The sequence below is a fragment of the Brassica oleracea genome, chromosome C4, assembly GCF_000695525.1.
Source record: "Brassica oleracea var. oleracea cultivar TO1000 chromosome C4, BOL, whole genome shotgun sequence".
In the NCBI taxonomy this organism is placed as follows: domain Eukaryota; kingdom Viridiplantae; phylum Streptophyta; class Magnoliopsida; order Brassicales; family Brassicaceae; genus Brassica; species Brassica oleracea.
In genome coordinates, this window is record NC_027751.1 from 12,856,734 (window position 1) to 12,856,945 (window position 212).

The following is a 212-nucleotide window of genomic DNA, read 5'->3' on the forward strand; positions in this document are numbered from 1 at the left end:
AGGGAGATTAAGGGTGATTAGGTTAGAGCTAGGATGTTTTAGTGTAGATCATTCATATTTCCTTGCTAGCAGAGTGAACCTAATGCATCTTCTGAGTTGACCACTCAGTTGTTGATCCTTAGGCATTTCTCACCCAAAAGGTGTTCAAGGAAATGCCCGAGACAACTCTTCCTAGCTTTTAGCATACTTTGCCAAAGACATTTGTTGTTAGA